Source organism: Phaethon lepturus, unplaced genomic scaffold, assembly GCF_000687285.1.
Source record: "Phaethon lepturus isolate BGI_N335 unplaced genomic scaffold, ASM68728v1 scaffold46649, whole genome shotgun sequence".
NCBI classification, from domain to species: Eukaryota; Metazoa; Chordata; class Aves; order Phaethontiformes; family Phaethontidae; genus Phaethon; species Phaethon lepturus.
The window spans coordinates 1-220 of NW_010562175.1; positions in this window are offsets into that span (position 1 = coordinate 1).

Below are 220 nucleotides of genomic sequence, written 5' to 3' on the forward strand. Positions count from 1 at the left end.
TTTTAAGGAGGCCCGCGACCCCCACGGAGCCCCGCGGCTGGAGGTGACGGCGCTGTGAAATGCATTCCTCAGATGCGTCAGCTGCTTGACTAAAGCTAGACTTCCCAACGTAGCTGGTACTGGTCTGGCCGTGGCAGGGGGGCAGTGATTCCTTTTGCACCTTTTTTTTTTCCTTCACTCATTAAACTGTGTTGTCTTTAACCCACGAGCTACCTCACAT